We start from the raw sequence: 13,382 nt of genomic DNA, 5'->3' as shown, positions 1-13,382 counted from the left end.
AGTGAAAAAAGTTGATTATACAAATATGAACAAATCCTAACAAAAATTCCAGTGTTGCTTTCGAGTAAAGAAGTCATAGATAGAAGTTAGAATTTCACGTACCTTCAAGAAGTTTCTGGCAAGGCAGTTCAATCGCAAAGGTTGACCGTTGGATGTATCAGCGGTGATGTCGGAAGTTCAGCGGTGCTTTTGGTTGTTGCTGTAACCGGAGGAAATGAGAAAAAATGAAAATCGTGAATGTTCGTAGGATCGTTGTTGGTGGTGGTTCGCGTGAGAGATGAAGGTTTATGTTATGGTGAAAGATAAATATGGTTGGTAATTGTTTTTGTAGCCGCCAATAATAAGAACATTGATATTGAGAAGTTAAGGAAATATTTTGGTATGTCAGAGAAACTCCCATTTAAAATTAAACTGTCATTTCGTATATGTTGTAACTGCTATTCCTATTTTGTAGGAGTCAAAATTTGATAATAGGAATAAAAACGTGAGAAGTTATAAAGTGAAAATTTTGGTGATGTCACATAAACTCCCATTTACACTTGGATTTTATGTGTGTAAGCCAATGCATCCATTATTTAAAATTAAACTGTCATTTCCTATATGTTGTAACTGCTATTCCTATTTTGTAGGAGTTAAAATTTGATAATAGGAATAAAAACGTGAGAAGTTATAAAGTGAAATATTTTGTTAAACTGTTCCATAAGTGTAGGATGGTATGAGTGCCACATATTATTATTAATGGATAAAATAAAATAAAAAGAATTAAAAAATATAAGGGTAAAATTGGGAGAAAAATAGGCCTCCAAATAGGTGTATTCCCTTTATATATAGGTATAGACAGTTTGTTTTTATATAACACTACGTGCCCGTTTGTCCATTTTTTTTAGTGTGCACACGCGTCAAAATATAAATGAGTATTTTTTTTATTTTAATTTACTTCATAAAATATTTTAATAAGTGTTTCATCAAAGTCTTTGTCTCATTTTCATGTTATTGTTATTGATCTTAGATGTGCTCATGATCTAATTACGTCTGCATTTTTTTAATGGACCTCGGGAAAGTGAAGTGTAATATTTCATTGATTATATGATCTAATATTTTATTTTAATACATGTTATAATATCTAGGAACATATCATCATGTAAATGTTAATTTAAATCAAAGATAAATATTTAAGAAAACAACAACAACAAATATAATAAATGATAAAACATTTAACACAAACTAAAACTAAATATAAGCACCATTTAAATATATACACCATTTAGATATAAACAATAATTGTCATGGTGATTTTAAATATAAGAACAAAATTAATTGTCACCATTTTTGTTCATTAAAATATAAATTATCACCATCATTTCCATACAAATTTAGAAACTATCCTAAAATAGACACAAAAATATATAAATCATCCTAGAATACACGTCCAAAAAATATATAAACCATCATAAAATATAAATAAACCCGCATGATCGAAAATCACCACATGATCAAAAATCATCATCATTATCCGATCAATAATTATTAAGTATTTTTCTGCAATTCATGCACACAAAATATTGTAATTACATAAAACAAATTTAATTTAATTTAATGATTGCAATTAAATTACATAAAATGATTTATATAATGATTTTTTAACATGTTGATAAATCAAAGTCTAATGGTTGTAATTAAATAAAATATATGAAATTAATAAAATAAAATAAAAACTCAAACCACTTTTCATTGCCTTGTTGTTCCTTCTTCTTCCGGCCACATGATTGCCACCATTGATTGCATTCTTAACCGCTACCAGGCCGATTAATTGGCGCCGTCACTACTCGTCGTACCATTGTTAGGTCGTTATGCTATTTTGTTAACAATTGTGTTGTAGTGTTGTCTACGCATATCGTCGTCTTGTCGGATTACCATTCTCAATCACAAATCAATACATTGAAAAAGAAGAGATTGGAATTATGGATTTGTGAGAAAAATTATATGGTATTAATTAGAAATTTGATTATGTGATATATGCAGAAAGCAATTATACGACATGATACTAATTGCTATTGGAGTATAAAATTCAGTAGTTATAAGCAATGCCAATTACTGTAGAAATTTGCCCATAATGGTAGTACACAAAAGATGCAAATTGCTATTGCAATAGAGAAAGAAATTAGAAATTGCTATGTAATTATACTATAATGGTTGTAATTACATAAAACAAATTTAATTTAATTTAATGATTGTAATTAAATTACATAAAATGATTTATATAATGATTAAACTCTAATGGTTGTAATTAAATAAAATATATGAAATTAATAAAATAAAATAAAAACTCAAACCACTTTTCATTGCCTTGTTGTTCCTTCTTCTTCCGGCCACATGATTGCCACCATTGATTGTATTCTTAACCGCTACCAGGCCGATTAATTGGCGCCGTCAATACTCGTCGTACCATTGTTAGGTTGTTATGCTATTTTGTTTACAATTGTGTTGTAGTGTTGTCTACGCATATCTTCGTCTTGTCGGATTACCATTCTCAATCACAAATCAATACATTGAAAAAGAAGAGATTGGAATTGTGGATTTGTGAGAAAAATTATATGGTATTAATTAGAAATTTGATTTTGTGATATATGCAGAAAGCAATTATACGACATGATACTAATTGCTATTGGAGTATAAAATTCAGTAGTTATAAGCAATGCCAATTACGGTAGAAATTTGCTCATAATGGTAGTACACAAAAGATGCAAATTGCTATTGCAATAGAGAAAGAAATTAGAAATTGCTATGTAATTATACGAATTCATGGCAATTTTTTTGCTATAAATAAGATGCAAAAAAACCACCCATAACTTGAAGCAGTTTTTTTTTGAAAAACTAAATTCCATTATTTAAAGTATAAGGAAATTGTTACTAAATTCCATTATTGTTGTAACCGTTTTATAGATAGTAATAGAAGATAAATAAGCCACACCAAAATCCCCTATCCCCTTTATAGATAGTAATAGAAGATAAATAAATAAATAAATAAATATTCCTATTTTTTTCAACCAATTTTAACTTTTGTATTATTAAATTTCTCCCTATTTTCATTTGAATATCTATTTTTATTTTCTAATTTTTTTCTAAATCTATTTTTTCATTTCATTTTACACCATTGACCAACATTATAAAGAACAATAGCAAAAATGTTGCAAATATAGTCGGTATTTAATTCACTTGCAATAGAGTGTCAGATGCTACGGTGGCCAATAAATCTATGAAACATCATTAAAAAAGAAAGTATTTGCATATAATATTTTGATAATCATGAAAATAATAAATAGTACATAATCAGCGCTATAAGAAAAGCACCTGATAGTCAACAAATCCATAATCTATCATCTTCTGCACCATCATATCTCGAAAAACTCATCTTATGCACCACCATATCTCGAAAAGCATGTCAAAATAAGAAATGATCAAATAAACTTCTACGCCTCACGTCTTGCTCGACCCTACTTGTCTCAATTGGGAAGCCTCCATTAAATTTTTGAAAGACGGTAATAAACTTCTGAATCACTAAATCCAATACTAAGGGTGTGTTTGTTTGATGGATTAAAATTATAATCCCTGGAATATCATTCCTAGGAATAGTATTGCCAGGAACTTTATTCCCATCAATGTGTTTGGCAAAATCAATAAAGTTCTTAGGAATATTTTTAAGTTTTATTTAATTAAATTTTAAAAATTAAAAAATTAAAAATAAATGTGTTAAAATAACATGAGAGTGGGAAGTTATGGTTGGTTATTTTATATTCCCATGGGAATATAAGATTCCCATCATTTGACATGGGAATAAAAATGGAGAAATTTATGAACAAAACATATTCCTGGGAATAAAAAGTACCCAGGCATAAACTATCAAAACTTGAAACAAACAAGGGAATATGTGAATTCCAATGTCATATTCCCGGGAATAATATTTGTATCCACGAAACAAACACCCCCTAAGAACATGCATTTTTTTCTTCTTTTTCCTTTTCATTCTCTCTCTAAATTTTTAATTTTTATTTTGTTTTTGATGAGTGTGTTGTGTATGGTACTCATGATAATACTATTTGTTTTAATTAAATTAAATGAGGAAGTTGAATATTTTGATTAGTAACAGTAATCCATGAATAATGGGTTGGTTGGAATAAATATATAATTGGAATGAAAATAGGTCAATTCAAAATATCATATCCCATTATAGATAGTTAAAGATACACTAATTAGAATTTATTAGAATTTAAAGTAAGATGTCATAGGTTCTCTGAAATACTTCATTGTTAAATTCTAGGAACCAATTTAATAATGCAAATGGCATATTATAATAATTAAAAATCATATTGTACTTCTAAGTTGTTAAATTCTAAATTGTTATAAATTGTTTCCTATTCTTTTTCTTAGCATCATATCTCTCATATTATTTATCTTAATTTATAATCTCTCTCCGCCTTTTTAGTATGCACACACGTAAAACAATTTTCTGTCCATAAATCTATTTCAATTTTTAACTAAATAGAAAAGATAGATAGAAGGATTTATAGTAGAAAAAATATCTCGAGATAAATGTCATTAAAATGACAAATAATAATCATTAACCATCTATTATGTAATACTATATGCCTTAAAAATCAGAAATATAATAATGTAAAATAAATTGAACCCACAAACTAATGAAATAATAGACTATATGTTTTAGCAAATTTGATAATTTTAGGCATGTTATATTTGTTCTTTAAAACAATTAATGGTGGAACTTATAAAGAAAATTGTGAACATAGATTTAAGAACATCATATAATACAAACAAATAAATCATCAATGAGAATATGCAATAGTTGATCATTACACTGAATCTCAAATAAAAACAAAAAAGAAAACATGGGCATATCTGTCGCTATCATCATAATGAGTTTGTTTCTTCTTGATCATCATACTAATGTTAAATTTGATCAATGTGAAAACATTGGCATCTTTGTGATAACATTATGAGAAAATGAGAAAAATATATGTCGTACGGTCATTAATGCCACCAACATGAAAGATCTCTCCTATTAATATCAATGTATTGGGGATTGGCAGCCATATTCTACATTTCTCTTGATAATAGCTTCCATGTTGATGTCACTGAAAATCCAAAATCTTCCCTCTTTTCCTTCTCTTATTTCCATATCCTTCTCTTTTTATCTCAAAAAGTTATTATATGTTCATGTGCAATAAAACAACACATAAAGGGGAAAATCAGTTTCTCATATAACAACACAACTTTAGTATAAAACATAAATATTAACTAACAATTCCATATATTTTAATAACAATTACAGTCAAGTAAAATGAAATATAATAATTAGAAAGACATAAAGAAAAAAAACTTAAATGGTGAAAGTAAAAGTTCAGTGCTAAATCACTTATCAATTATAGATAAATCATTTCCCAAATTTCTCAACTTTCCTCCTTAAAATCAACTTTAAAGCAAGTACGATGGTTTAAGTAATATGAAGAACTCAGAGGGAGATAAAAATCAAAAGGAGAGTGAATTGTGATATAGGCAAACAATTTTAGATGTTACAGAATCAGTTAAAATCTGAATACAATACAAAAAAATAAACTGAACAAATTTTGCAAATAGATAGTAATTTTGTAGATTCAAGTGGTAACTACCAAGAAGTTATATTGATGCATTATTTGTAACTGCTAAATGGAAGAACATGGAGGTTATATTGTTGTAGATTCAAGTGGTAACTACCAAGAAGTTATTATCATACAATTTTGTTTTATTATTTATTAAAAAATTAAAAGATTAAATAAGGGTAATTTTGGAAAAAATAAAAGTCACTCCAAAACATTGTATCCCGTTTATATATAGGTATAGATTCATAATCTCTCTCCGCCTTTTAAGTATGCACACACGTAAAACAATTTTCTGTCCATAAATCTATTTCGATTTTTAACTAAATAGAAAAAAAAGACGGGAAATTGTATGCATCATAGTCAAATATAGATAGAAGGATTTGTAGTAGAAAAATATCTCAAGATAAATTTCATTAAAATGACAAATAATAATCATTAACCATCTATTATGTAATACTATATGCCTTAAAAATCATAAATATAATAATGTAAAATAAATTGAACCAACAAACTTAATGAAATAATAGACTATATGTTTTAGCAAATTTGATAATTTTAGGCATGTTATATTTGTTCTTTAAAACAATTAATGGTAGAACTTAAAGAAGAAAATTATGAACATAGATTTAAAAATATCATATAATACAAACAAATAAATCATCAATGAGAATATGCAATAGTTGATCATTACACTGAATCTCAAATAAAAACAAAAAAGAAAACATGGGCATATCTGTCGCTATCATCATAATGAGTTTGTTTCTTCTTGATCATCATACTAATGTTAAATTTGATCAATGTGAAAACATTGGCATCTTTGTGATAACATTATGAGAAAATGAGAAAAATATATGTCGTACGGTCATTAATGCCACCAACATGAAAGATCTCTCCTATTAATATCAATGTATTGGGGATTGGCAGCCATATTCTACATTTCTCTTGATAATAGCTTCCATGTTGATGTCACTGAAAATCCAAAATCTTCCCTCTTTTCCTTCTCTTATTTCCATATCCTTCTCTTTTTTATCTCAAAAAGTTATTTATATGTTCATGTGCAATAAAACAACACATAAAGGGGAAAATCAGTTTCTCATATAACAACACAACTTTAGTATAAAACATAAATATTAACTAACAATTCCATATATTTTAATAACAATTACAGTCAAGTAAAATGAAATATAATAATTAGAAAGACATAAAGAAAAAAAACTTAAATGGTGAAAGTAAAAGTTCAGTGCTAAATCACTTATCAATTATAGATAAATCATTTCCCAAATTTCTCAACTTTCCTCCTTAAAATCAACTTTAAAGCAAGTACGATGGTTTAAGTAATATGAAGAACTCAGAGGGAGATAAAAATCAAAAGGAGAGTGAATTGTGATATAGGCAAACAATTTTAGATGTTACAGAATCAGTTAAAATCTGAATACAATACAAAAAAATAAACTGAACAAATTTTGCAAATAGATAGTAATTTTGTAGATTCAAGTGGTAACTACCAAGAAGTTATATTGATGCATTATTTGTAACTGCTAAATGGAAGAACATGGAGGTTATATTGTTGTAGATTCAAGTGGTAACTACCAAGAAGTTATTATCATACAATTTTGTTTTATTATTTATTAAAAAATTAAAAGATTAAATAAGGGTAATTTTGGAAAAAATAAAAGTCACTCCAAAACATTGTATCCCGTTTATATATAGGTATAGATTCATAATCTCTCTCCGCCTTTTAAGTATGCACACACGTAAAACAATTTTCTGTCCATAAATCTATTTCGATTTTTAACTAAATAGAAAAAAAAGACGGGAAATTGTATGCATCATAGTCAAATATAGATAGAAGGATTTGTAGTAGAAAAAATATCTCAAGATAAATTTCATTAAAATGACAAATAATAATCATTAACCATCTATTATGTAATACTATATGCCTTAAAAATCATAAATATAATAATGTAAAATAAATTGAACCAACAAACTTAATGAAATAATAGACTATATGTTTTAGCAAATTTGATAATTTTAGGCATGTTATATTTGTTCTTTAAAACAATTAATGGTAGAACTTAAAGAAGAAAATTATGAACATAGATTTAAAAATATCATATAATACAAACAAATAAATCATCAATGAGAATATGCAATAGTTGATCATTACACTGAATCTCAAATAAAAACAAAAAAGAAAACATGGGCATATCTGTCGCTATCATCATAATGAGTTTGTTTCTTCTTGATCATCATACTAATGTTAAATTTGATCAATGTGAAAACATTGGCATCTTTGTGATAACATTATGAGAAAATGAGAAAAATATATGTCGTACGGTCATTAATGCCACCAACATGAAAGATCTCTCCTATTAATATCAATGTATTGGGGATTGGCAGCCATATTCTACATTTCTCTTGATAATAGCTTCCATGTTGATGTCACTGAAAATCCAAAATCTTCCCTCTTTTCCTTCTCTTATTTCCATATCCTTCTCTTTTTTATCTCAAAAAGTTATTTATATGTTCATGTGCAATAAAACAACACATAAAGGGGAAAATCAGTTTCTCATATAACAACACAACTTTAGTATAAAACATAAATATTAACTAACAATTCCATATATTTTAATAACAATTACAGTCAAGTAAAATGAAATATAATAATTAGAAAGACATAAAGAAAAAAACTTAAATGGTGAAAGTAAAAGTTCAGTGCTAAATCACTTATCAATTATAGATAAATCATTTCCCAAATTTCTCAACTTTCCTCCTTAAAATCAACTTTAAAGCAAGTACGATGGTTTAAGTAATATGAAGAACTCAGAGGGAGATAAAAATCAAAAGGAGAGTGAATTGTGATATAGGCAAACAATTTTAGATGTTACAGAATCAGTTAAAATCTGAATACAATACAAAAAATAAACTGAACAAATTTTGCAAATAGATAGTAATTTTGTAGATTCAAGTGGTAACTACCAAGAAGTTATATTGATGCATTATTTGTAACTGCTAAATGGAAGAACATGGAGGTTATATTGTTGTAGATTCAAGTGGTAACTACCAAGAAGTTATTATCATACAATTTTGTTTTATTATTTATTAAAAAATTAAAAGATTAAATAAGGGTAATTTTGGAAAAAATAAAAGTCACTCCAAAACATTGTATCCCGTTTATATATAGGTATAGATTCATAATCTCTCTCCGCCTTTTAAGTATGCACACACGTAAAACAATTTTCTGTCCATAAATCTATTTCGATTTTTAACTAAATAGAAAAAAAAGACGGGAAATTGTATGCATCATAGTCAAATATAGATAGAAGGATTTGTAGTAGAAAAAATATCTCAAGATAAATTTCATTAAAATGACAAATAATAATCATTAACCATCTATTATGTAATACTATATGCCTTAAAAATCATAAATATAATAATGTAAAATAAATTGAACCAACAAACTTAATGAAATAATAGACTATATGTTTTAGCAAATTTGATAATTTTAGGCATGTTATATTTGTTCTTTAAAACAATTAATGGTAGAACTTAAAGAAGAAAATTATGAACATAGATTTAAAAATATCATATAATACAAACAAATAAATCATCAATGAGAATATGCAATAGTTGATCATTACACTGAATCTCAAATAAAAACAAAAAGAAAACATGGGCATATCTGTCGCTATCATCATAATGAGTTTGTTTCTTCTTGATCATCATACTAATGTTAAATTTGATCAATGTGAAAACATTGGCATCTTTGTGATAACATTATGAGAAAATGAGAAAAATATATGTCGTACGGTCATTAATGCCACCAACATGAAAGATCTCTCCTATTAATATCAATGTATTGGGGATTGGCAGCCATATTCTACATTTCTCTTGATAATAGCTTCCATGTTGATGTCACTGAAAATCCAAAATCTTCCCTCTTTTCCTTCTCTTATTTCCATATCCTTCTCTTTTTTATCTCAAAAAGTTATTTATATGTTCATGTGCAATAAAACAACACATAAAGGGGAAAATCAGTTTCTCATATAACAACACAACTTTAGTATAAAACATAAATATTAACTAACAATTCCATATATTTTAATAACAATTACAGTCAAGTAAAATGAAATATAATAATTAGAAAGACATAAAGAAAAAAAACTTAAATGGTGAAAGTAAAAGTTCAGTGCTAAATCACTTATCAATTATAGATAAATCATTTCCCAAATTTCTCAACTTTCCTCCTTAAAATCAACTTTAAAGCAAGTACGATGGTTTAAGTAATATGAAGAACTCAGAGGGAGATAAAAATCAAAAGGAGAGTGAATTGTGATATAGGCAAACAATTTTAGATGTTACAGAATCAGTTAAAATCTGAATACAATACAAAAAAATAAACTGAACAATTTTGCAAATAGATAGTAATTTTGTAGATTCAAGTGGTAACTACCAAGAAGTTATATTGATGCATTATTTGTAACTGCTAAATGGAAGAACATGGAGGTTATATTGTTGTAGATTCAAGTGGTAACTACCAAGAAGTTATTATCATACAATTTTGTTTTATTATTTATTAAAAAATTAAAAGATTAAATAAGGGTAATTTTGGAAAAATAAAAGTCACTCCAAAACATTGTATCCCGTTTATATATAGGTATAGATTCATAATCTCTCTCCGCCTTTTAAGTATGCACACACGTAAAACAATTTTCTGTCCATAAATCTATTTCGATTTTTAACTAAATAGAAAAAAAAGACGGGAAATTGTATGCATCATAGTCAAATATAGATAGAAGGATTTGTAGTAGAAAAAATATCTCAAGATAAATTTCATTAAAATGACAAATAATAATCATTAACCATCTATTATGTAATACTATATGCCTTAAAAATCATAAATATAATAATGTAAAATAAATTGAACCAACAAACTTAATGAAATAATAGACTATATGTTTTAGCAAATTTGATAATTTTAGGCATGTTATATTTGTTCTTTAAAACAATTAATGGTAGAACTTAAAGAAGAAAATTATGAACATAGATTTAAAAATATCATATAATACAAACAAATAAATCATCAATGAGAATATGCAATAGTTGATCATTACACTGAATCTCAAATAAAAACAAAAAAGAAAACATGGGCATATCTGTCGCTATCATCATAATGAGTTTGTTTCTTCTTGATCATCATACTAATGTTAAATTTGATCAATGTGAAAACATTGGCATCTTTGTGATAACATTATGAGAAAATGAGAAAAATATATGTCGTACGGTCATTAATGCCACCAACATGAAAGATCTCTCCTATTAATATCAATGTATTGGGGATTGGCAGCCATATTCTACATTTCTCTTGATAATAGCTTCCATGTTGATGTCACTGAAAATCCAAAATCTTCCCTCTTTTCCTTCTCTTATTTCCATATCCTTCTCTTTTTTATCTCAAAAAGTTATTTATATGTTCATGTGCAATAAAACAACACATAAAGGGGAAAATCAGTTTCTCATATAACAACACAACTTTAGTATAAAACATAAATATTAACTAACAATTCCATATATTTTAATAACAATTACAGTCAAGTAAAATGAAATATAATAATTAGAAAAGACATAAAGAAAAAAAACTTAAATGGTGAAAGTAAAAGTTCAGTGCTAAATCACTTATCAATTATAGATAAATCATTTCCCAAATTTCTCAACTTTCCTCCTTAAAATCAACTTTAAAGCAAGTACGATGGTTTAAGTAATATGAAGAACTCAGAGGGAGATAAAAATCAAAAGGAGAGTGAATTGTGATATAGGCAAACAATTTTAGATGTTACAGAATCAGTTAAAATCTGAATACAATACAAAAAAATAAACTGAACAAATTTTGCAAATAGATAGTAATTTTGTAGATTCAAGTGGTAACTACCAAGAAGTTATATTGATGCATTATTTGTAACTGCTAAATGGAAGAACATGGAGGTTATATTGTTGTAGATTCAAGTGGTAACTACCAAGAAGTTATTATCATACAATTTTGTTTTATTATTTATTAAAAATTAAAAGATTAAATAAGGGTAATTTTGGAAAAAATAAAAGTCACTCCAAAACATTGTATCCCTTTATATATAGGTATAGATTCATAATCTCTCTCCGCCTTTTAAGTATGCACACACGTAAAACAATTTTCTGTCCATAAATCTATTTCGATTTTTAACTAAATAGAAAAAAAAGACGGGAAATTGTATGCATCATAGTCAAATATAGATAGAAGGATTTGTAGTAGAAAAATATCTCAAGATAAATTTCATTAAAATGACAAATAATAATCATTAACCATCTATTATGTAATACTATATGCCTTAAAAATCATAAATATAATAATGTAAAATAAATTGAACCAACAAACTTAATGAAATAATAGACTATATGTTTTAGCAAATTTGATAATTTTAGGCATGTTATATTTGTTCTTTAAAACAATTAATGGTAGAACTTAAAGAAGAAAATTATGAACATAGATTTAAAAATATCATATAATACAAACAAATAAATCATCAATGAGAATATGCAATAGTTGATCATTACACTGAATCTCAAATAAAAACAAAAAAGAAAACATGGGCATATCTGTCGCTATCATCATAATGAGTTTGTTTCTTCTTGATCATCATACTAATGTTAAATTTGATCAATGTGAAAACATTGGCATCTTTGTGATAACATTATGAGAAAATGAGAAAAATATATGTCGTACGGTCATTAATGCCACCAACATGAAAGATCTCTCCTATTAATATCAATGTATTGGGGATTGGCAGCCATATTCTACATTTCTCTTGATAATAGCTTCCATGTTGATGTCACTGAAAATCCAAAATCTTCCCTCTTTTCCTTCTCTTATTTCCATATCCTTCTCTTTTTTATCTCAAAAAGTTATTTATATGTTCATGTGCAATAAAACAACACATAAAGGGGAAAATCAGTTTCTCATATAACAACACAACTTTAGTATAAAACATAAATATTAACTAACAATTCCATATATTTTAATAACAATTACAGTCAAGTAAAATGAAATATAATAATTAGAAAGACATAAAGAAAAAAAACTTAAATGGTGAAAGTAAAAGTTCAGTGCTAAATCACTTATCAATTATAGATAAATCATTTCCCAAATTTCTCAACTTTCCTCCTTAAAATCAACTTTAAAGCAAGTACGATGGTTTAAGTAATATGAAGAACTCAGAGGGAGATAAAAATCAAAAGGAGAGTGAATTGTGATATAGGCAAACAATTTTAGATGTTACAGAATCAGTTAAAATCTGAATACAATACAAAAAATAAACTGAACAAATTTTGCAAATAGATAGTAATTTTGTAGATTCAAGTGGTAACTACCAAGAAGTTATATTGATGCATTATTTGTAACTGCTAAATGGAAGAACATGGAGGTTATATTGTTGTAGATTCAAGTGGTAACTACCAAGAAGTTATTATCATACAATTTTGTTTTATTATTTATTAAAAAATTAAAAGATTAAATAAGGGTAATTTTGGAAAAAATAAAAGTCACTCCAAAACATTGTATCCCGTTTATATATAGGTATAGATTCATAATCTCTCTCCGCCTTTTAAGTATGCACACACGTAAAACAATTTTCTGTCCATAAATCTATTTCGATTTTTAACTAAATAGAAAAAAAAGACGGGAAATTGTATGCATCA

Source organism: Lathyrus oleraceus, chromosome 6, assembly GCF_024323335.1.
Source record: "Lathyrus oleraceus cultivar Zhongwan6 chromosome 6, CAAS_Psat_ZW6_1.0, whole genome shotgun sequence".
NCBI lineage: Eukaryota > Viridiplantae > Streptophyta > Magnoliopsida > Fabales > Fabaceae > Lathyrus > Lathyrus oleraceus.
The sequence above is the reverse complement of the archived record's forward strand: the minus strand, read 5'-3'. Positions refer to the sequence as shown.